The 25,018-nt window shown below is 39.3% G+C and overlaps 1 protein-coding gene across 7 annotated transcripts in view; it reads right to left on the bottom strand.

Moving 5' to 3' along the window:
* The window catches only part of EYA4 (EYA transcriptional coactivator and phosphatase 4), a 241,808-nt gene extending 228,040 nt beyond the window's left edge, over positions 1–13,768 (bottom strand). For all 7 annotated transcript variants that reach the window (XM_037520421.2, XM_054697847.1, XM_054697853.1 and 4 more), the window contains exon 1: positions 13,383–13,768. The gene's annotated coding sequence lies outside the window, so the exon portion shown is untranslated. The remainder of the gene's footprint in view (positions 1–13,382) is intronic.
* Between the last annotated feature and the right edge of the window lie 11,250 nt (positions 13,769–25,018).

Here is a 25,018-nt window from a genome sequence, read left to right as displayed (position 1 = left end):
TGGCCCCCGCTGCTCCCTTCAGCAGTATATTTCGTTAGTCTGCCTGTTCTGTTCCCCGCTCTGGCTTTGGTGAATTCTCTCACCCTCCCACGCTTCTGACTGTACCCAGTGCTTGTATAAATAAATAAATAAATCTTTTTAAAAAGAAAGAAAGAAAGAAAGAAAGAAAGAAAGAAGACAGCAAGAGCTGTAGAGTGGGGAGTATTAGCTGGGATGTCCCCAGCATAAGGTCCTCTTGTTAGCTTCTTTTGTAATAATTCATATATTGTGTCTGATCTAGAATCTAGCTGCAAAATGGAGCATTCAGCTAAATTCTTTTTCTGATCTGATTCTCAGCTACATAATGTGACCTACCAAAATAGAGAGCAAATATGCCTCATCAGAATATAATGCCATCATGTATGACATTCAGAAATGACTCACACAAGGAAATAAAACCACAAATTTTGAAACTATTGGAAACAATCATTTTAATGTAATATTATTTTTGGACATAGGAAGGTTTTGTTTTCTTCCCTAAATAAACAAGTTAGTGGTTTTTCAAGAGTTTTGTTCATCTTTTTGTGGAAAATGCCTAAAAACAAACCACTAGAAACTAAACAAAAAATTTCCCTTCCTTAATTGTGTCTGAGAAAGACCTAATTTCTCTCACCAAAAGGCCAGATATACTTTGAAAAGATGTAATTTTTGGTCCCCGCATCTTGAAACACTGACATGAACAAATACAGAAAAACATGCTTCTTCTCAGATAAAATTCATAATTCCATGGATTAAAAATTCTTCAAAATATCATAACTATATCCTAGCACAAAACAAAAAGGGCCAAACTTTGTTTCTGGAGAATACTGGAAGTAATAAGACCATACACAAACCTTAAGTAAGCATGTCCTTTTAATTTCAGTACATTCCAAACACTCAATACTGAATACATTCAAGTTGAACATATCTTTTATTCCGTCAGAAAGTCAACAATATTTTAGTACAAACGAAGTTATTAACAAGCTACAATAGAAAATAAACAATAAACTTACTTCCATGACAATAAACAAAAGAGAATCATTATCATTCTCTGTAATAATCTGGTTTGGGATGTATGTCTTCTGAAGACAGGCACGGAATAGTATAGTTAGTGAATTCCCATCAACATACCCATCAATAACACCCCCCCCATTATGCCTTGGGGCTGCAAAGGGAGAAAGATATGATCTGTTCTCTCAGTGAGTTTAGAATCTCTCTAGAAGACACTCACATATAATTAGCCCCAACACAGTGTACTGTTATATTAACAGCCCAAATAGGTGCTATGTTTTTACAGAAAGGAAAGAACGAATTCTGCCGAAACCTGAGGGAAGGCTTCCCAGAGGAGGTGATACTTGAGCTGCCCTTGAAAAGTGAGAAGATTTTTTTTTTTTGTCCAGGTAGGCAGCAAAAGAGTAAGAGGCAAGTAGGTTAAGGATGTTGGAGCAGTGGAGGACAAGGGAAGTGAGACTATCCCAGGGAGAGAAAAAAAAAAAGTGCCTAATTGTGTTTCATGCTACAAAGCAGTCATAAAAAATAGGTAAGTCTTGCCACATTAGAATCTGCTATGTAAAGAATCAACCTGAGAAAGCAGAATTGAGCTCTCTGGGGAGTTTGCTGATTTATGAACCCAAGAAGGCTTCATTTGGAAAAACAGAATCCCTAGTTTGCTGGCTAATATCCAGTGACTAAGGGGCTAGAAGGCTTCCTGTTCAATGTCAGGCATAAAGTGCCTGAAGGAATTGAGGTTTGCTGTGCCTTCTTTGGGCTTCTGTCAATGTATGGGGGGCAGAACCCTCCTCCACTGTCTGAAAATTTCATGACTTAAACCCCTGATTTAGAGCCCCTGCTCAAGTCCCTTGGAATGGTCCCCATCTGTCATTGGGCTGCCCAGCTGAGAAGGGTCCTGCTCTTCTTAGAAAACAGAAACCCATTTTGGTCACATAGCTTATGCTATATGTGTAGTCACTTTCTCCCTGATAAGAGCACATTTCTGAAATGAAAGCATAAATCAAAGGACAGGTAAGGGAGAGAAAGACAGATGGATGACAGACAGACCAGGTTTGTTTTCAAGTACCTCCGCCCTACCTGCTTGAGCATGAATTAGTAAGTGATGTGGCATCCCTAGGTCAGTCTGACTGCTTCCAGGTAACCTGACTACCTGCCTCATACAATAAAGTAAAACCACTAAATTAGATATGTGTGGAATTTCAAGCATCTTTACAATTACTAGTGAGGGAAAAAATGTCCTCTACTATTGAGGCTCATGTAGACATGATTTTAATCATATTTTTATAATAGTAATTGCTTCATATTTCAAAATAATTGGCACACTCAACCTAAAGTGCATGTAGGCCAAGTTATCTCTGTCATTTTACACGAGCATTATATGTGCCTGTTTTGTTCCTTTCGGTCATTTTTTAAATATCTTTCATGAGTACTAAATTACACAGAGGTCAGAGGGTTAGTGCTCAAACCACAGTCACATTTACACAAAACTGCACATCAATTTATAGATTAAATATTTATGTTGATTAAACCTATAGAAATATCAATAGAACACAGTGTGGATTGATAGTTCAAGAAAGGAGCTCTTACAAGCATTATTTTCATTTTTACTTTCTTCAGACTGCACCAATTAAACTCAAGATCCTGAAATTGTGGCACAAACTGAAACCTAAGACATACTTCACTTGAAAATTCCTCATTACAAATGAACAAATGATTTCATCCACTAAGTATTTTCATCTGGGCAGTTGTAAGTATAGGCAACTTTACCTTTTCTAATACTACAGACTATAGTAAAAGTCTCTTATTACTGAATAGTCACAGAAAAGGACAAATAATTTTCATTACTTAAAATCAATCAAAAGTACCTACTAGCAAGTAACAGTAAAAATAATAGAAAGAGCAGGTATAGAGGTGATTCAAATAAATGTCTACTTTCTGCATACTTCTCAAGGTATTCTGCACTTCCCTCCCTCAGATCTTATTTCCAGAAAAAGAAACTATGTCGAAGATAGTCAAGTTGTGTAAAGTTTATCTGTGAATTCCCTCTATGTAAAGTCTGTCAATCAATGCAGACAAATAAGCATTGTTTGACTACCTGAATAAACTTGGGGGGAATGTATGAAGATTATCCACACTTGCCTGAGAACAGTCCTCCCATACATAATGCTTGAGCACATTTTGGCTCTATCAAATGATCTTAAGATCTACTCTGGTTATGGGTTCTCAACTAGGGGTAATTTTGGTCCCATAGGACATCAGGCAAAGTCTGGAAATACTGTCTTCTGGAAGGAGGGTGCTACTGGCATCTAGTGGGTAGAAATGCTACTGAACACTTTACAACACATAAGACAGTCACACACACACCCCCAACAAACAATTAGCCAGCCCTGAATGTCTACAGTCACATCCTGAGAAGTACTGGGCTAAATATATTGAAATATTCAGGAACAACAATATTAACAATATATTTTTCATACATCTGTTATGGCAGCAGTTCCAGGTAAGTAGTAAAAAAAAAAAAAAAAAAAAGGAGACCTTGACAAATAACATTTTATTTTTAACTTTCCTTCCTCCCTCAGCTGCAATCTGTCATATACAAGTAGTCCCCCTCCTTATCCGCGGTTTCACTTTCCCTAGTTTCAGTACCTACTGCCAACTACAGTCTGAAAATACTACATACAATAAAATATTGTTCAAGAAAGTGAGCACTTTCATATAAATTTTATTATAGTATATTGTTATAATTGTTCATTTTGTTATTGCTATTATGAATCTGTGCCTAATCTATAGATTACACTTTATAATAGGTATATATATATATGTGTGTGTAAGGATGGAGGATCCTGGGTTTCAGGCATCCACTTGGGTCTTTGAATTTATCCCTCCTGTGGGTCATGAGGGACTAGTGTAATCACTACAAAGAAACAAAGGAGCAAGTGATAAAATCCAGAATTAGAAATGCTAGTAACTTCCCATTGTCTTTGTAAAGACAAGATTGACAGTGTTATTCAAAGCTATCTTTTAAAAAGTTTCCACTGAGTTCATTAGGCCCACTATCAACTTAAAATTAAATAAATTCTTTATAATAAGTGGCTTCAAATTAGGGAAAGGCAAATGAGGAATCTTAAATATTGGCTATAAAACAAGAGTATCATTATAGAATTGTTTATAATTGCTGAGGGTAGTTGAGGAACCCCATAGATTAAAGCCCTTAAAAAAATCTAGATTACTGTAAGTGGAAGTCTTTGTTAAAAGAAACGCTGTATAACGCAAATGGCCAACGCTGACATCTGAGTACCTGTAGTGTTTCTCTTGAGGCTCTAAATACAGTCTCAGATTTGTAAGATAAGCCCAGAGTACTAAATTTATGGTACGCAGTTTATTGGCCCAAAAAAGAACTTAGAGCTCTATAAGTCTCTGAAACATTTGAGATAATCTAATGCAGGTTACACAACCATAATTATAATAGCCAATACTCATATCAACACTATTCTGAATGATTTATGTATATTCACTCTTTGAATTCTCATAAACAACATTAAGTATATTCTGTTACACATGAGAAAACTGAAGTAGAACCAGATTAAGTGACACACTGATCATTAGAGTCTTCACAAAAGTCAGGGCTCCCTAATTCTTTGTACTTAACCACTACGCTAAGAATTGGGTCCCTCAGATTTCAAGTTTTATGAAATACCCACATAGCCAGAGATTTTCAGAATCCCTGACTTATCTACTAGATCACTGACTTCCCATTGTATGAAGAAACTAAATACATTTCTACATATATACATGCATACTCACTTGCAAGGCCTGAATTGAGAACTGTAATTACACTGGGCTAATACCAAAAGTCCCTAAAGTTGTTCTTAAGGTCACTCTGCCTTGTAATGGTCTTAGTTGCGCCCACTCTTAACAGATCTCATGACAGAGGATGTCCAGACCCACCAGCACTGCTCTCACTTTCTTTTCCCTCACTCATTCATTCAACAGGAATTCTCTGACTGCTGCTTATCAGAGATCTAAGGAGACAAATATTGGCCATCAATTCAGTAAATTCTCCATCTAGAGTAGAAATTAAACTCACATAACCTCTTACATTTCTATGTGGCAAATATACACAAAAGTTTGAAGCTGGATGCTTCAGGAGTAAAGAGAAAAGAAATGACTAAACCTCTGGAGGTAAGAGAGGTTTACCAGAGTTAGTAAGATTTTTGCATCTTGAATCTTGGAAAAGAAGTTGAAAAGAAGTTTCACAGGCAGAGAAGAGGTATCTTCCAAACAGAATCACATACACAAAGACTGAAATGGAAATGACCAGGATATATATAAGAACTGCAGTTTTCCATATAGCTGAGGAAGTGATTTCTTTTGAGTGGGTGGTAAGAGATGAGAATGGCAATCTGAGCAAGGTTCTCAGCAAGTCTGTATGTCCTGCTAAGACATTTGGAATTTGTGCTATATAGGCAATAAGGAATTTTTTTAAGAATTTAAGTCAAAGAGACACCTGATAGAAACAAGTCAAAGTGAAATGTGAACAAATGGAGATGGAGAGGTGAGTGTTGGAGACAGGTCCGACAATATCCAAAATGGTTCCAAAGAAGAAGCAAGAAAAACAATGAAGAAACTTCAACTACGCTTTTTATTAAAAGGACAGTATGATAAAAAGTGTGTGTAGGACAAGTGTCCCCCTAACACTAAGGTGGTAATCTGAGGATTAAACCTGTGACCTTGGTTTCCATGGTTAGCTCACTCAATATGCTGGCCATTCATTTTGAATTGTGAATGGCATATGTCCAGAAAAAGAAAAATGTATTACAGAGACTTTAAGGGCCTCACAGTTACCAAAATCATACAGTGAAAAAAGAGCCTACCCAATCTTTCTCTAATTTTTAAATGTCTTCAATGACAGTGATAATGCAAATGAAAATAAACCTTTAAAAAACATTTTACGTATACCCAGAAATGCTAGATATCTTCCTGAGTGAAGCCTTTAAAATCTAAAAGTCAACAATTCTGGAGATAAAACAGACTAACTTAAAATTCTTCATGGGTCAACTAAGAAAATAAAACAGAATATTATAGTAACACCTAAAAGTTCCTATAAAAAATCTTGGTACTATTGCTGTTCTTGACAGTCTTACTGAGGTTTGCATTCTTAAGTTACCTACTGGAAACACAGTTGGAGATTACTGAAAACCTGCAAAAGGAAATTTGAACGTGACTCACCCACCTTGTGATTAAATGTGGTGAGAATTACTTGAGTCATAACCATACATGGACACATATTTGCATTTTAAGTGTGTAAAATTTTAAGTGAAAAGAATGAACTAACTCAGAGGCTTGTTGACTTTCCAAGTCATCATCACTTTCAACACACTAGACAGGTTAAGTTAGAAATATTCAGTCTCTTAGAACATTCAGGTTTTTTGCAAATCCTTTAACATTTGGGAGTTGAGAGTCTAAGGTGAAATGCAATGAATAGATCCCTCTGCTGGGCACAGGCCGAGGTCGGTGAATTGTGTATATGACCTTGTGGAGAATAAGCCTTCCCAATATGTGGTACACCTACGATTAAGACTAGAATTTCAAAGTTAACCCAACTGCTTTTGTGAGTAGAATTAAACTTAATGGCATATGAGTGTAAATTTTTATGATTTAACTGGAGAATTTCAAAGGAAATGTCCCTTGCACTTGAAAAAGAAAGAAGAAAGGGTAACAGAAACAGTAGCCATAATTGACATGAAAATTTAAGGTCAAGTGAATTTATGCCACTGCTGATGTTTCTTTACAGTCTTTAAAGGAGAAAAACAAATGCTCTAATAAAGCAAACCTTTGCACATACAAATGCTCAGTGCCTCATTCAGACATGTGTTTCTATCTGGAAAATATTTTGACTAAACACTAAACTGAAATAACATTGCAGAGAGCTTAAAAAGAAGACTCCACTTATATGAGAGTGAACAGACATGCCTTTAGTCGACATATTTTCAAAGGGAGAAAGAGTATGGTATTTGAGTGTTGCCTCTTGTTTAGTTTTGTTTTTTAGTGGATGATATACCAGCATACCACAGCAGGTACTCTAGAATGATGCCTCTGGTCAGAGAAGCCATTAAGTTCACACACTTGAAGACCCTTACAGAGCCTGTAGGACGTCTCAGTGATACAAGTGGATGTTGGCAAGTGACTCATAGGCCACCCATGTCCTATCCTGCTTCACTCAGAGTAGTGACATTCTCCAGTGGGCATATTGTCAGCTTTTACTTGAATAAAGAGATCTGTGACGAAATACATAAATAAATAACAAAGGAAAGCCATTGCTTTAGTGGAAAAAGACGCTGAAGTTCTAAAACAGACGTGTTCACCTAGATAGATAGCCTAAAAAGGTAAATTCCATTACCTGTGTAAATTGAAAGTATTTCGAAAATACAGGTGATCCCATTAGAAATGTACACATGCCTCTAGAGATACAAAGGCAGTACTCACTAGTTGATTCCACAAATATGTGTGGATTTGGGATTCATAACCAGCATTCAAGATTCAAACAACAACAAAAAACTATAGAATTGATGACATCTAATCAATGGATAAGGCTTGAAAAGAAAAGGGATGTTCTACCTATAAATTACATATCCAAAAGTATTCTTTCTAAGTTCTTCACTTCAAGAAGCTTTCTAAAATAAAAATTTCTCCAAATTCAGTCATTTGTTACCAACCTTCTTGATTTGGGCTATTTAGCCTAGGACCTGATTCTTTACCTAGATACTTTTACATTTTTCCCCCTTTCAGACTTATCTTAAATAATATCCATGAAATTACAGATTTAGTAAGAAATTTAAAATATTTTTCTAATATGGTAAAAAAGAAATACATGCCAATATGTATTTCTAATATATGAACTAAGTATCTGTTGGTTACCACTGAACATGACCTCATATACCCCCAATGGAAGCAACTGCCTAACTCACTGCTTATAGGTAGGGGATCTGTAGTCACAGTGCAGAGCTGGGATCATGACTTCACCCCCTGCAAGGCTGGGCCTCAATGTCATCATCTGTAAAATGGGAATAATAAAAGTACCTAATTTATAGCACAGTTAAGAAGATAAAGATGATCTAATCCAGATAAACACTTTAAAGTGTCCGGCATAAACTCCTCAGTAAATATTGGCTACAATGTTATGACGGTAACAGTGATATCAATGACAGTGACTTACCCAGAAAGACTGTAACTATACAAATACTAAACTGACCATTTAACTCTTAAAATACACTTTAAGATACTTTTGAAAGTATATTTCAGGCATGCAATTTTAAGATGGTTATTCTAGTTAATGCTACATCATTTTCTTTTTTTTTTTTTTTAATAGAGGCATGTTTTATTTATTTATTTATTTGTTTTGTTTATACATGCACTGGGTACAGTCAGAAGCGCGGGAGGGTGAGAGAATTCACCAGAGCCAGAGCCGGGAGCAGAGCAGGCAGAAGGACCGAAGTACACTGCTGAGGGGAGCAGCGGGCGGCAGGAGAGGTCTGCGCGCCATGCGGAACCCTCCTCCGGTGGCCGGGGAGCAGCCGGGGATCGAACCGGCGCCGCAGAGGCCGCGAGCAGCTTCACAACCCAGCGCTCAACCGCTGCGCCACCGGGGAGGCCCATCATTTTCAAAGTATTCAAATGTGATCACAGCTGTCAGATTGCCTAAAAAAATTAAATCTTAAAAACAATATACCTGTGGAAAAATTGATACCTAAAAATTCTAGCACGATAACATAAGCAATTTATCCCATGGCCTAAAAAGTATACTAAAGTAATTTTAATTACTATAAATAATGAAAGCTTTAACATATGAGTATGTTGTATTAAAATGTTTTTGCATTAGAATTTCTGACATTTTAATAGGTCACTATTCTTCATCAGTCATGCACTGAAATCTCAGGGTGAGAAAAGGGCCAGACCAATGTTGAAAGGTTTCAAATATCAAACTATACCGTTATGTCAGTGCACCAAGATCAATTAGCACCTTTCAATGACAGAAAAGGTTACAGGGAGACTCAGATGTGTATGCTCTGAAACTGCTTTAAGTCGCCATATGAATGTGGTTTTGATAATCCAAAATGGTTTCTATTTTTTAAATTAATCTGTTTCATCTCTTTTTCTGGAAGCGCGAAAAGGAACTAGGGGAAACAGGGCAGTGGTATTCATTTTCAGTACCTTTTTACTAGTGAAAACATGGATGGGAACACTAAGAACCACAAACTTCAAGAGTCGAATGGCATATCCCCAAAGGCACGCACTAAAGTGCAGTGCCACAAGCAAAGTTAGGTGACAGTAATGTTTACAAAGTCTTCAGACCTCTTAAAAGCAATCAAGTTTGCTTGTACTGCTTTTGAATATGGGATTCTTGTTTATTTTCTTCCACTCAAGTTCAAGTTAAATGACACCAAATTCGGCTCCCTGTATAATTTAATGAATATTCGGTGTAGCCCCACATTAAAATATCTCCAGCTGCAAAACACAGTATCATACATACTGCAATGAAATACACCACTGCATCTCACCCACCTCTAGAAGAAATGCCTAAAAGAGCAGGTCATTTTGTAGTTTACTGGGAAAAATTCATGAGAGAAGCAGGTAGACTGCAAAGCCATCCCCATTCCTCATGGTGTTGATTTCATTCACCTAGTAACCATTGTAATAAAATCCCCAACTGCACTTCTAAATACAATTAGTTTAAGATACTCTACAGGGAGACATCTTATAAGAGTTTATAATATGTGAGAATAATATCCATTTGAGAAAGAAACGGTCATGATTATACTCTCACTGAAAAAATAACAAGGTGATGGAGGTTTGTTCAGCTCTTCAATGAGAGGATTTAAATGTCTTCTGCTTTTGATAGGCACGCTTTTCTATTTGGTTAAATGAGTGATCTGAAATATTTACAACCAGACAGTACCTAATTTTAGGTTTTAAGTGCTTTAACAGCTCCATGAAATATGATCAGCAGCTGCGATACAGAACTATGGTGAATAAACTCCTTATGAAGGGGGGCCTGTTTTCACTGAATGCTCACTGTTCCTGCATTTACCTAATAGAAAAACAAAAGATAATGAAAAATATAATAAATACCTGCACTCTTAAATTACCTAACACTTCACTAAGTCTTGAAAAAGATTATCTCCCCTCTTTTTAAGTTCTGTGTAAAGTGTGGATGTCACTGGGGGAAATAAATTTAATTTTATAATTAGAAAATTAAAATGTGAGCTTTCTAACAGCCTATCTTTTTTAACAATAGTAGTGGGTTTTGTATTATTCTACTTTGCTGAAAATTCTGGGATAATTTAATTGCAGTGCATCAAATTTTTTAAAATGAAATGCCAAGCCAAATAAATATATTTTTAGACATGACACCAGTCATTTAGAGCTTGCAACAGAGATTGAAAACATGAAACAAGACACTCTATTTCCCGTGGCTATGTAAAATTTATTTACACTCCAAATCACAATATAAATAAAAAGGAAACTCTTAGAAATAGAGAACTTGGTTTTCTTTTTTTAACTCAAAAAAGTGGCCTTTTTAAAAGAAAAAATATATTACAGTAAAAGGACAAAATACTCATCTGCCAGTCTCCCCTCAAGAAAAGAAACTTTTATAGTAAGACATTTTTTCGGCTAGCTTTTACAAATCTTTTATAAGACAACAACCATATTTCTTAATAAGCATAATGACTATTCTCGAACCAATTTCTTTTTATACAAATCTTAGAGCTATTTTTAAATTTGAGTATAATACTTAAGTAGATATTGCCTATGAATATATACATATACACAAAACTATTCATTTTGGAAAGGAGAAAATGGATTTGTAACACCCAATAAGATAAACACTTATTAATAAAAAGAATAATCAAATTTTTAAAATTTCAGTTATAACCGTGAAGCTATCTCTAGTTATGATGGCCTCAAAATGTTGAAGCCTACTACTTGCAGGTCACTGACAAAGGAAAATAGCCTTTTAAAAACCACAGATTTTAGACCTTCATTTATTCTTAAAGTGATAGATATAACCCTAATAATCAGGGAAAAGGAAGTTAACAGAAAAATCTAATTATGTTACTTCCAAAGCTATAACTGTCAAAGGTTTTACCTTGCTTGTATTGCCATTTGTAAAAATTGGTTTGACTCTATATGACATAACTTTAATCAGCTGGAACAAACTATTTTATGGCTTATAATAACAATACAAATGGATGCAGTCATATCTGCTTTTGGCACTGTTGCCATAAAAATAAGATTCTGGCAGCCCCAGACAACACTGTTTGTCTCTTGATACTACTGTTATTTCTTGGGATATCCCATTTTAGAAAATACACCAATGCCTTTGCATATAGTCTCATAAAACGCATCCTACCACCTAGCATATGTTTTGTTTTAGGATCCTCTTTGGCCCCATATACTAGTTTTCGGTTTTTCAGCTATAAACTGACAAGAGATACTTAAAAAGAGGTGTGGGAGAGCAGATAGGCAGTTGCTGCTTAAAACCAAGTTGTACCCAGAAATGGTTATCAAATACAATCCTTGTGCTGAGGCAGTTTCAAAACTAAAAACAAAAACAACCCAACAAACAAAATCCCGCGGACTTTCAATCCCGTTGGTCACCTAGGTCTAAATGAAACTTCAGAAGCTGTTGAAGGGGAGCCAGCCTTGGTTACATGCTCCTGGGACTCCCACCTAAGTCCCTTAGAAGCCGGCACTGGAACCCACAAAAGCCTGAGGGTGCAAAAGAGTGGCCACGGAGAAGAGGAACAAAATGCCATATTCTAGAAGATATGTTTCGCTCCATCAATTACGTTGATCCCAGGGTGCCAAGCCAAAAGTGGTAAGGGAGAAAGAAAACTGTTAAGTATGAGCTCTTAATGTGAAACCTAACCTGTTGGTTCTCTTAGGTATCAGATTTTGGAAGTGTCTGTAATGACAGCCAGGAAAGCAAATTAATGGCCAAGGGCCCACTGGGTTTGAACAGGAGACTCCTGTTACCTCTTCACAGATCAAGTACACAAGGCTCAGGCACACGGAGGTGCTCCACGTGGAAGCGCTCGGAAACCAAAACACACGCGGGTCCCCATTCTGCACCTCCGCTGCCCTCAGATCAGGATTCATGAATGACTCTGCCCGCTTGGTAACGCAGGGGAGAGGCGCAGGAGGCGAGAGCAGGGAAGACCCGCTCCGAATAATCACCCCCCAACCCCCAAACACACCGCCGCTTAAGATCAAATCCCATCTGCCTTCAAGGGAGGGGGTAAAAGAGGTGTTGGTAAGGGGAGAGACCGCCACCCCCAGCGAGGGAAGAAATGACAAAAAATTAAAGCGCGCTCCTCGGTTCGCCACCGCTCTGCCACCGCACACGGTCCGCACATACTCTGTTGCCGCCAAGCTGCTCCGAATGATGTATACAAAGCCAAAAGCATCTTCCAAGTGCTACTAAACGAAAGTTCTGGCTGTCGTGTGGCGCAGAATAAAACAAGGACGCACACGGTCTATTTCTAAAACCCGCTGAACGACGCCGAAACAGCGAACGTTTTTCCGTCCCAGCACCACCCCGGACCCTGCAGGCTTTGAAACGCGAGAAAACCTGCTCTGCCCCGCCAGGTCCCTAGGTTTGGAGAAGTTCTAACCCGGCCGTGGCATCCGCGTCCCGAGCCAATGAACGCGACTCCTCTCTGACAAGGCGCCTCTAATTTCACGGACCCTGGCAAACTGCAGCAGACATTCGGTCCACGCCACATAAAAACGATTCGAGTGGGATGGCCGCGGTTTAAAAGCCCGCTTGACGCCTCGAGATCAGCGCACAAGGCGTTGAACGCACACACGCCCCCAGAATCCTGAAAACTCGAGGCGCCGGGGGTCCTCCAGGGACCTGGGTCAGCATCCTAGCGCCCGGTTACCTAGGGATCACCAAAAGTAATAAATGTCACAAGAGGGATGTCGAGGAGACTCTGGAACGCGCTCCTTGGAGAGACGCGGACCGGTGCAGGTAGCCAGGGGCGCACCCGGCTCCGCACGGCGCGGGGAGAAGGCAGACGCGACCCGGACCCCCGGGGTCCTCCGGGGCATCCTCCGGAGCAGGGCGCACCGCGGCAGTCCCAGCGGCCGCGCTCCTCCCGCGCGCGGCACCCAGCCTCGGGGCGCCCGCGGGGATCTCCGGCTTCCCCGCTGGTCCCGGGGCGCTTCCACCGTCTCCAGCGCTCGGCGCCCGGGGCCAAGAGGCGCGCGCTTCCCCAAAGAGTCTGCGGCGCCCTCCGACGCGGACCCCGCGGACTCCCGGACTGGGATCGAAAGCTGGGGGCACTCACCTCCCTCCCTGCGCCCGGACTGCCTCGGGATCCCGAAGCTCAAGAGTCGGTCCCGGCCAAGGATCCGTCCGTGCGTCGCTCTTTAGGTCCTTATTCTCGCTCCTTCCAGTGTCGAAGTTTCCCCTTTGCGTCGTGTCTCTGGTGGAAACAGGACATTCCCTTCGGCCACCCCGCAACAAATAGCGAACGCAAGTGGGGGTGAAACGGGGCGGGGGGAGAGACCAGCTCCGAGGGGGAGGAGGAAAGGAAAGAAGCCAAAACTCTGGAAGGGAAAAAAAAAAAAAAAAGTAGAAGAAAAGAAAAAGACAGCGCGCGCCCGGCCACGGCAGTCGCCACTCCTCGGCGCGTCCCAAAGCTCCTTCCCCGGCTGAGAGCCGAGCGGCAACTTCACGTGGACTGGCTGGAAGTTGTGCGCCGAGGCCGGGAGCGGCGCAGCGTGCGCCCCGCGGCGGGCAGCGCGGCACAGGCGCGCGGGGTGGGGGGCGGGGGACGCCGCCGCCGGCGCCCGCGGCCACTGGAGGCCGCCGAGGGCCTCGGGGCCGGCCTCCGGGGGGCGCGGGGGGCGGCGGCGCGAGGGGGTGGGTGCCTCCTTTTTATTCGACCTTTTATGCTGCGGCCCGTGGTCATCGTTTGCGGCCTCGCGTGGGGACCGCGCGGGGGCCCTGGGCGTCCCCGGTGGCGCCGCGGTAATCTCTGCGCCCTCCGCGCCGCCCCACCCCGCCCCCACCGGCCTGGCGCCGGCCGCGGCCACCTCCCGGAGGAGGGGAGGGACCCGCGGCTTCCCTTGGTTCTCTGAAGGAGGGGGGTAGCCGGCCGTCTGTCCCCACCTGCTCCAGCGGGGCAGCCCCCGAGTGGTCTGTTACTGAGCCACTGCGGGGTGGAGGCCACTGCGGGCCCCCTGCTGGACTCCCTTCCACTTACCCCACGGGAGAAGACAGAAGGGACTTCGCCTACTTGCCACCACGTAAACATAAAACCCGACCCCACCAGACTGGGGGCATTTCTCAGAAAGGAGAAAAGGCCCCTTTCCGTGGAGATGCGTGCTAGGAAGAAGTAAGCAGCCTGGGGTTAGGCTGTACTGGGAAGGGCCTGGGCCCCTTCCAGTGCTGGGCACAGGTATAGGCATCCCTCCCAGACGCCCAAAGGTCAGGCAGCAAAGACTGACTTCCAAGGCAGCGTCAGAACTTCCCCAGGCACATTGCTGAAGTGACATTTTGTGCCTAAGCCTTGAACATGCATTAAGCACCCACACAGCATTTCATACTTCATCTCTATCACAGCCAGAGGCCACGGCGAAGTAGGCACTAACCAATAAATTTCGCATCCATTTAGTCACCTTTTCCTAAAATCTATTTCTATTTTGGAGCATCTTCTGTAACTGTGACACCCATGGTGAGTGTTTTCATTTATTAAGAATTTCCTGAGTGCCGATCATTATTCTGGTCACTTACAGTACCTGAGAGTTCATTTTGGCTTTCGCAACCTCTCTATGGTGGTTATTTGAGCCTGTGCAAGAGACAAGGAAACTGAGAACCAAAGAATCCTAGGTAACTTTCCCAAAGACAAACCCAGTGGTCTCTAACCACAAAGCCTATGATTCAACAAGCAGCCTTCCACACTGCCTTATGTGGCCTGAGAGATTGCAAATTAATTAATATAAGTGGCTCCCATCCAAAGAAAATTTCGTTTTATTATATTGTGAACTAAATTATATTCCCCCAAAAGTTTAAATAGCATTTCACCTCTGCTTCAGCATGGTCTTCTGCTACTAACCTAAGCACCATCAAGTTCAAAAGCAGAAACAAATACTGAACACTTGTGGTTACAACTTATTTTTTAGTTAATAGGGCATTCCCTGCAATTATTAGCAGCAATGGAAAAGGCGAGGTTATAAATTTAAACTGTAAATGGTGCTCATTGCTGCTCTCATCACTCACGGGGTGTTCTTTCTTGTGGATTTATTTTTGAGGGCTTGGGCACTGCCAGGCATAATGTTTCCTTTCCTGGTTCTCAAGGTAGAAAGGGTTCTGGCAGTAAGTTTGGAGAAGGGAATTTGGAGCTTGGTCTAGAGCACATCCTGGCTTGAAGAGGATACCAGTTACATACACTTACAAGGAAATGGGTCGATTGGATTAACTTTTTCCCCCATTTTACAGGTGAGAAAACTAAGGGCTCAGTATTTTTAAGCAAGGTGTTTTTACAGGGCGAACCTAGGAATCAAACCAGCTTCTGTAGAAACCCAAAGACCACTGCTACCCACTGTGATGCTATTATTAATGGTAGTACTTAGAAATAGTGTTGCTTTTTAGTACAGAGTATTTGTTACAAACATTATGCAATTTAGGCATTTTTAAAGCACTCAGTGTCTACAAATCCTTTGTGGGTATAGCAGATATCATGTCAAAATTCGATGCAATGCTGAATTTAATATTTTCCTCTTAAGGTCACAATTTTTTAAATTTCATTTTGATGTAAAAATTATATTAGTTTGACTCAAAATAAAGGCTAAGGTAAAAAGATGCATAATTTCAATAAAACAGAAATTCATACTTTAATACAGCACAATATGTATTTAGCACAACACAAATATAGTTTGTAAGCATGTTTCTGTGCTCCCTTCAAAATCAGATTGTCAGCAGTACTGATCTTGCTTTCAACTTATTTTGTTCCTACATAATTTTTACACATCTACGTAAGAAATTATTGTGAAAATTATCAAAAAACAACCATAGCTCAATATGATTCAACTTTTTATTACTACCTTTGAATCCACCTAGTCTTAAATATACATATATTACAAAGTTATCACTAGAAGCAATAAAAAGATGTCACATTTCAGTCCACATTTGAAATAAGGAATTGCACTTAAGATACAAAGAATTTTGGGGCATTCCCTGGTGATGCAAGGGGTTAAATCACAGCCCTATGAAGCTATCTGCAGCCACTGCAGCACTTGTTCGATCCCAAGCCAGGGAGCTAACCCACATGGCACAGCAGACCTCTCCTGTCTTGCCCGCTGCACCCCTCAGCAGTGTATTTCAGATCTGCCTGTTCTGCTCCCCACTCTGTTTCTGGTGAATTCTCTCACCCACCACACACCTGGCCTGCACCCAGTTCTTGTATGCATAAATAAATAATTTCTTTTAAAAAAAGAATTTCAAGGCTGTATAGGAAAAAAAGTATTCCTAGTTTGAAGAAGGTGTTATGTCCAGCATTCTATTGAATTCCACTTTTTTAATTTTTGCCATATAACCTGAAATATTATTAACAATGTTTTTTCTTCAAATAAAATTTTTTTGCTAAATAAGTTTATCTGATAAAGTATTTATCATTGTCACAAGTGGAAAGTCAATAAAAGTTGCCATGAATAGAAGATAACCTTACAAATGAAACCTTACTATAAGAATAAAAGTTATTTATCCTGTACAACTTAAATTATCTCACACACCAGTTTGAGGAATACTGGTTTACAGAATTTAAGTTCTTAGGTTCCTTGAACTCTCCAAAACTTGCTTTCAAGACTTCCATCTCCATTACTGCAGATAAGTGTTGAATCAAAGATACTTTTAGGTATTACTTTTCAAATTCCATTCTAATCATGTATTGATTTCCTTGCCAAAATACACTTGAAGTATCTGAAGTTGTGGTCTTTTCAAAATTAATTTATTTTTTATTGTTTTCTTACAATCTTATAAAATTCAAGCAATTTGTAAGCACACAATTAAAAACCAAATTATTCTCCTGAGAGCCTATACCAGTTACTCATTCCTCTCGTTCTCCCCCAACTGTCCTCTCCACCCCCCTCACCTGCACACCTTTCATCTTAGGCCTTAACCACTGAAAAAGAAACCTTTCCACGGACCATGAAGTAGCAGCACCTATTGGCTGTGTCTAGTACTGCAACAATGTTCTACAAGGCCAAGGCGAGGGCCCAAAGTAAAATGTAGGGTCTGAAAGGGTAGGTGGGGAGGTTCTCAAGTCCAAAATCTACTGGAAAATTCTAAAGTGAATCAGAAACACTAGTAGGCCCTACATAACATGAATCAGGCCATCAGAATAGCCATCCCTGTTCAACCTCCTGTGAGAAAGGACATTTTTGTTGTTGTTGAGAGAGAAAAAAATGTGACTTTTCAGTGAAAATCAGTGGAAATATAAGATTCACTTATTAGCAATTCCCTTAACCAACCCCTCTGGGCAGGAAGCCTCTGCAGTTATCGTCTACTATTTGTTTATATTTCAAGTGTGCATGTCACTGATTTGGCATTGGGTTTTGTATAAGTCAAATTAAACAAACAAAGCCCTCCAGGAGCTCATAATCCAAAACATAATTTTTATTTTAATTTCATTTAAAAGTAACCTTAAGGAAAAAATTATCCCATCACTTTAGTAAGAACAAACTTTAAGTTTTAAATAAGACATTACCTCCCCCACCCCCAAAAGAAAACAAACAACTGGATGCTTGTAGAAATAATTCCAAATAGATCTCTTGACCAACTGGAAGTATACACAGTTCTTAAAAAATAAATTCATTCAATTCTTTCTTAGTAAAGTCTAAGCCAAACCTATGAGTTTTGGAAGAATGGACTTTACAAGATCAGCATCTTGTAAGAGTACAAAACAAATGAGAATAAAACAGGATTTCCCAGGATCTAAAGGACTATGCAGCTGGTTTTGGAAAATCTATAAATAAACACACTTTCTAGCCAATTTTGTGCAAACAGATGAAGCTTAAAAAATGTTCTACTAGGTTGTGAAAGTGAGAAATCAGATCTGCAGGAGACCTGTTGGGTCATTTTCTTCTGCAGGCTCTCTGTTCACTTCCTCATTCTTGACAGAGTCTCTAAAGAAAAGGCACTGCACACACTCTGGGAGACAGCTTCATTATATTTACTTTTAAATTCTCTCTTGAAATTTCTACTCAAGTTAAATCCTTTTAGTACCATATTATGAAGTTCTACTCTATCTTTCATGTTTACACCCAACCTTCAGATGTTTATAAACAGATACCATGCCCACTTTTAGTCATCTGTTAGCCACGTTAAACAAATGTAAGGCCTTTTAATCTTGTTTCAGTTCAGTCTCTCCAAGCCCTTAATCATTCTTAGGACTTGTCTCTGAACTATTTCCAGTTTCCTAGATGTTCATTTTTGTTAGAGGTATCCCACATTGAATGCACAGTCCCAGGTGTGGTCTCATTAGCTTGCAAGAATGATTCCTATTTCTTTATTCCTGTGGCATTATGTTTTGGCTTCACTGCAAATTCCCACCAAGTTGTACTACTTTCATGTCCTAAAAAAATTGCTTGTAATTTTTTTTTTCTTTTTTTGACTTCATATGGTATTTCTTTTGGAATACTATAACAATCCTGATTTCCTAAGTACATCAAATACATTTTTATTTTATTTTAAATGACAACTTTTTTTTTTTAAGATTTATTTATTTATTTATACAAGCGCTGGGTACAGTCAGAAGCGCGGGAGGGTGAGAGAATTCACCAGAGCCAGAGCAGGGAGCAGAGGAGGCAGAAGGACCAAGGTACACTGCTGAGGGGAGCAGCGGGCAGCAGGAGAGGTCTGCGCGCCATGTGGAACCCTCCTCCGGTGGCAGGGGAGCAGCTGGGGATCGAACCGGCGCTGCAGAAACTGCAGTCAGCTTTGCAACCCAGCGCTCAACCGCTGCGCCACCGGGGAGGACCCAAATACATTTTTAAATGATCATAACAGTCGAAATTTGAACAATATCACTTTGTTGTCCCTTTGATTTTATTGGCTTATAATTACTTGTATTTTAAAATAGGAAAGATCCAATTTCTTTATTTTATATGACTTGTTCTATATCCAGAAGATGTCTATCTTCTTATGAATAATGTCCACTGATTATAATTTGAGAGTCCCCAAACACACAGTTCAATGATCTGTAGAAGGGGACATTTTACTTTTTAGAGGGCGAATAAACTGATTTGTCCATTTTAAAGTAATGTATTTGGGATGCATAACTTGAATATCCATTTAGTTTATAAAATCTCAAAGTTAGGAAATTGCCAAATTGCAATAACTCATTTAAACTGAATATGTTTGAATAAAAATAATACCACTGAAAACTATAATGAAAGCTTTGTGATATCCATTTCTTCTACTATATTTTAGGTCACATTTAGAAATATGTTTTATATTTTTTTCATTGTTTAATGAATTTTTATTAAAGCAGGAATTTTATAATCCAAGTTGTTTCCTTGCTTAGTTATCAATTCTGCTCTTTAAAAAAGAAGTAACATTCTGAGCTTTCCACAGTAAGGAGTAACAAAATTAAAGAAAGGAAGGCTTTAAAATTTTGTACTTTGGAAAAATCAAAATCAGCAAACAACTATGAACCAGAGACACTCTATGGGGGGTGGGGGGGGGGAGGGGAGGGATTGGGGTCAAAATAAGGGGGTTGCAATTGTATGGGGAATATAAAAATAAAAAAAAATTATATATAAAAAAAAAATTTGTACTTTGGGCCTCCCCTGGTGGCACAAGCGGTTGAGCACAGCACTGTGAAGTTCTCTGCAACCTCTCCAGTGCTGGTTCGATCCCAGCTGGCCAGCGAGGGTCCCTCATGGCGAGGCAGACCTCTCCTGTCACACCAGCTGCTCCCCTCAGCAGTGTATTTCATCAGTCTGCCTGCTCTGTTCCCCGCTCTGTCTCTGGCGAATCCTCTCATCCTCCCACGCATCTGGCCTGTACCCTGGTTCTTGTATAAATAAATAAATAAATCTTTAAAATTTTGTACTTGGCTGAAAATTTTTCACTGTCAGTATATAAATCTTAGTTCCAACATACAACAAAATGATTTTCCTGTTCACTTGATGGCGTTATTCCACCAGCAACCCTCAAAAAAGTGGCCAGCACTTAATGCATTTACTTGACAACTTTACTAAATCCTAAAAATCTCCCTTCTGCTCTTATCCCTTTACCGAGACTCTTCAAGATCATCATGGTATTCTAATGATTATTTTGTAGTTTCATCATCATTGACATCTAGGACGCATTTGGTATTATTGACAGCAACCTTCTGCTAGCACCACTTTTTGATTCTGTTTTTATCCTCTGATTGCTACTTCTCTAATTCCTATAGAGATTCCTCTTTCCACTTAATTAAACTCAAAAAGAAACCTAGACATAACTTCTCTTCTCTTTCTGTATCCTCTCCTTTTATAATTTCATTAATTTTTATTATCTCTCCTTTCATTTTTTAAATGATCCACATAAGGGTATAAATATCCTTGGCAGAAAGTTGGGCATCCTCAACTGTGGGTCCCATCGGCATCTTAAGTGAGCACAGTCAAGATGAAAGCATCATCACTTCCTCTCCACCTCTCCCATCAGCTTCTCTTGATGTAGTTGCTATCATGTCACCATCTTTATCAAAGTTCAACATTTTGATTTTAGGCTTCACTCCTCTTTCTTACTTGTCATACACAATAAGGCAACAAGATATGTCTCCTTTCAATTGGCAGTGTCTTCTCAGTTATCCTTTCTCTATGATTCTGCCTCCCCAGACCCAACCCTCCATCTGCCTTTTCTGTCATAATTGGAATCCCCTCTTCTGGGCTCTTCTCTGCCAATCCATTAGACAAAGACAGGATTGTTCTTTATCTGAAGTACAGCTATTCTTACAGTAAAAAATCAGCATATGCAAATGTCTATTTAATAAAGTATAAATGTCTAAACCTAACAGTGACAACTTCCCAAAGCAGATATAGCATCTGCATCATCCTTTTCCTCTCATGCACAGTTCCTTGTGCACTAGATAATAAAATAAAATTAGATGCTTAAATAAAGGATGACCAAATACTCCAGTTTATAACCTGATGGCGATAGAGAAATGAACATTCAATGTGATGAGATATCTCTCTTCCCATGTCTAATTTAGTGATAGGGTATGTCAGCCCATTTAGGGCCCCATTGGACAATTTGATACACCTTCTAAGGCCCAAACAACTTCTCTCTGTTGTATTCTTCTTTTTTACTATTCCTCATTAGCAGAGACCATTTTTTTTTTCAAGATGTATTTATTTATTTATTTATTTATACAAGCACTGTGTACAGTCAGAAGCGCAGGAGGGTGAGAAAATTCACCAGAGCCAGAGTGGGGAACAGAACAGGCAGACTAACAAAATTCACTGCTGAGGGGAGCAGCAGGTGGCAGCTGAGGAGAGCAGCAGGCGGCGGGAGAGGTCTGCGCACCATGTGGGACCCTTGCCTGTGGCCGAGGATTGAACTGATGCTGCAGAGGCTGCAGGCAGCTTCGCAGCCCAGCACTCAGCTACTGCGCCACCAGGGGAGGCCCAACAGAGACCATTTTCTATGTGTGTCAGATGGTCTGGGATCTATGATGAGCCATCTCAGCTTCATGATAGAATTTCCAAAGCAGTCTGAGTTCAAAGACACATTGGGGCATATCAACAGTGACCTTTACATCCTCAAGAGAGGGAGGACAACACTGAAACATTGAAAAAAGGCAGAAAGTGAAGGATTTGGGGTGCTTGCCTTTTATTCCTCTCTCTATTCTCAGTAACTCAGGTAGTATTGGGGACATAACTAGCACTGTATTGCTATTGCATGAACTAAATAAAGTGCTCTAGCTATAGTTCCCCTGAAAACTTGATTTTTAACTCAGCGTAATTCATAGTTACCCCAACTGAAACAAAAGGATAAGCCCACATTCCTTCATTTCAAGATGAAATTAGAGAGTGCAGGAAAAATTACTTCTGTGGTCGCCAACGTGTTATATACAAATGTGAGAAGAAGCCGTTGGGAGACCATCATGCGGTTGCTCCTCAATTATGACTTGAATATTTGAGTCATCAAAACTTTATAGCATTCTTGTCATTAACCTTCAAATAAGAGGTGGTCTAAGTTATTAGACTGTTTATCCCCATGGGAGCCAATGGAGCTATTTTAATTTTGGATTAGAAAAAAAGAAATCCATAAACACTTAATATTTTTTCTCAAATTAGTCTTACTGCCAAAAACTTGTTGATGACTGCTAAGACTGAAGCTACTTAGAATATTAGTACAAAAGAATTCAGGGGTCAGCTGGCATTGCTTAGGTTCCATTCTGGGCTTCAGGATATCAAATGCTTATACCCTCTTTCCATGGGCACATTCGTTTCTGCTGAGTTCCTATTTGTAGACCTGTTTTTTTGGGGGGACCATTGACCAGCTACTCCTTGGAATTTTTTTCTCCCTTGGCTTCTGTGAATCTGCTCTATCCTTAGTCATGCCACTTCTCTGACCACTCCTTTTCCTTTCCTTGATTCCAATCTGGTCGCCTTAAATGTGAATGTTTCTTAGCGCCTACTAAGCATGTTAGCACTATTACTTAATGTAAAGGAAGTTCAGAGATGTAACAGGCACTATCCCTTCCTCCAGAAAATTTCAGTGTACAGGAGAAAATAGGGCACTTAAAAATAGTTATTACATGAGAGAGAAAGTGTCAAGCTCCTTAGGAGAAACATTAACAAGCAGTCTATTTTAGTTCAGAGTGGAGTGAGTTTGCTTCCAGCTGAGGGAATGAAGGAAGGAGAATGTGGCCTGACTTTAGATCATGAAGCATGTTTATGCCTAAGAATACGCATAATTCAATTTAACAAAAACAGAAGTCATTGTCTTTCCCTTCCAACCTTCCCCAAACAAAATATTATTCTCCTCATGTTCCCTTAATGTATTAATGGCACCAATAACCTCCCAGCCACTTAGAGATGGGAATGAGGCTTTTCATTCCTGAGCCCTGTTCTTGTACCAGTCACTGATTCTGCAGTTTTCACTTCCAAGATAAGCTTTGTTTCTTTCCTTTGCCTTTCTTTTTAATGCTAACTTAATCCGAATATCATTAACTCTCATGCAGACTATGTAATTAGCCACTTAAAGGTTTTTCCCATTTTTAATGTCTTTCCCCACTTCTATCAGATTACTCACTTTGCAATCTAGCTCTGTTCATGTCACGCCTTTACTTCTTTGGAGAAAAGTTCCCTTTTAGCCACATTCCAGTTTCTTGATTCTCTGGTACCATCTGTTTTCCAAAACAATCTGCCTCACTTCCAATTGCTCATCCATTGTGCCACTGATGATCTTTGGTCTTTTCATGAATTTCCTCCAGAGCTGCATGTAGCTCAATTTTGGGTAATAATCTACTGATATGATGATAACTGCAACTAACATTGCAGGCAGGCTGTTTTTATTCATCTTTGAATCCTCATTACTATTTAATATAAAATCATACACATAGACACTCCATAAAAATGTGTTTTAAAAAATGAGCACTCTTTAATGATATATGCATACAATCTGAGCCTTCTTGTATAACCTGGAATATACCTTTGTATTTATTGGAAGAGCTGTAAATTTTTTAAAGATATAAGAAGAGCTAATAGTGAGAATAAGCCAGTAAAAAAAAAGTTATTTGCATCTATCTCATAGGCTGTTATGGAGAGTTAGTTCATAGTATCCCATCCTGACTTTTTTTGTGAAGATGTAGCAGAATTCATCCCCAGAATTTCAGGCTGCTTGTATCTTGAAGGCACTGAGCATTTGATTGTGTAACTAATCAAGTTTTCTCCTTTTGACTTACTGCTAAGAGGTTCTGAACTACATGTGTGACCTATCCCCAGCAAGGTGATGTGCTTTTAGTCCTACTGCATTAGCCCCAACTCTGCAAAGTTTACAGCCCCATCCTACCTTTTTTCTTTCTGACCTCCTTTTAATTTGCTTTAAAAGTATATTTTATCCATGTAAGCTTCCTATAAATATATCGCTTTTAAAAATATTTACACTATTTTGAATGGTAACAAAAATAAGGCAAAGGTCATCAAAATATTAGGATTTTAGGAATCTTGCATTTTAGGAAAAAAGCATCATTAATTTTTATACATTAATTCCTTCCACTGGTTCCATAACCTGCTCACCCTTAACAGCAACCCACCAAAATATTTCAGGTAATTCATTTATTTTCCCCCCAAAATATAGTAATACAATAATAACTGTTCCAGAATAACTGATTTTATAAACCTATATTAGTTTTGGTTTTAATCTGGCCAGAGCTTCTTATTCTCTAGCTACAAAATTTCAACAGAGAGGTTAAGTGTTTTTTTTTAATTATTTGTTGGGGAAATGGAAATAGAATACAGGTTTCTCAACTCTTCCCATGATGAAGGAAGTTACTGAGCTAACAACATGTACAGATTTTAGCAGGAACTCTCTATATAGTCTATTAGTTAGTTGTATATTTTTATAAAAATAATAGACTATATGCAAAGTGTCATAAATGGTCACACTCACTCTTTTTATGCCCCCTCTTTTTTTTTTAACTGTTTTTCATATGGATTATTTGTAGCACCATCTATTTTTTTAATTAAAATCAGAAACCATAAAACAATTCTCTAGTATAGGCTTCCTGCTGTATATAATTTAGAGTATTATTGCAAAGATGGAATAAATGAGATTCATTTACCATGGTTATCAAATTTCAGAAATCAAAAGAAAATGACCTATCTTCTTAACATTGGATATCAACTCAGTGACAAGTTGTAACTAGCAAATAAGAATCAACCAAAAGTGTGTAAATAACATTATTTTTAAATATAAAATTTATAT

This window comes from Talpa occidentalis, unplaced genomic scaffold, assembly GCF_014898055.3.
Source record: "Talpa occidentalis isolate TD23 unplaced genomic scaffold, MPIMG_talOcc4v2.1 talOcc4.2, whole genome shotgun sequence".
NCBI classification, from domain to species: Eukaryota; Metazoa; Chordata; class Mammalia; order Eulipotyphla; family Talpidae; genus Talpa; species Talpa occidentalis.
Note: the sequence above shows the minus strand (reverse complement) of the source record. Positions and strands in the feature narration are given on the sequence as shown.